General features: G+C 39.3%; 1 protein-coding gene across 1 annotated transcript in view; it reads right to left on the bottom strand.

Moving 5' to 3' along the window:
- Positions 1-407, bottom strand: part of mettl4 (methyltransferase 4, N6-adenosine) — an 8,181-nt gene that overhangs the window by 3,202 nt on the left and 4,572 nt on the right. The window lies entirely within an intron of this gene.

Raw genomic sequence — 407 nt, 5'->3', positions numbered from 1 at the left:
GCTGCTCCCTGCCCCCTTTTCCAGAATAGAGCTGTGCCATTACAACTCGGACCTGCTAAAAACATCTGTTTTGGTTCTGATTATCATGTTTATCGCGCTGAAATCATGCGTTTTAAACAATATTAGTTTAAACTTCTGATATACAGTTTTCTGAGAGTACACATCCGAAGCACATGCACAGAAAGCGGCTGTCACCGCTTGTGAGTACTAAACTAAGTTCTCATTCACACACAAGTTTACGTTAAAAACACATGAGTTACAAAACACAGTCGGTTATGTCTGTGAAGGTAAACTGCTGGGAAATAAATCTCATGTTTATTTTAGATCTGTGTGTCAGCAGCAATATACAGTAAATAAATCAATAAATCCACTGCTGTCTTGTGTCCTTTGAGGCTGGGACTCTAAAC

This window comes from Sinocyclocheilus rhinocerous, unplaced genomic scaffold (genome assembly GCF_001515625.1).
Source record: "Sinocyclocheilus rhinocerous isolate Xijiao unplaced genomic scaffold, SAMN03320098_v1.1 scaffold1399, whole genome shotgun sequence".
In the NCBI taxonomy this organism is placed as follows: Eukaryota; Metazoa; Chordata; class Actinopteri; order Cypriniformes; family Cyprinidae; genus Sinocyclocheilus; species Sinocyclocheilus rhinocerous.
The sequence above is the reverse complement of the archived record's forward strand: the minus strand, read 5'-3'. Positions and strand labels throughout refer to the sequence as shown.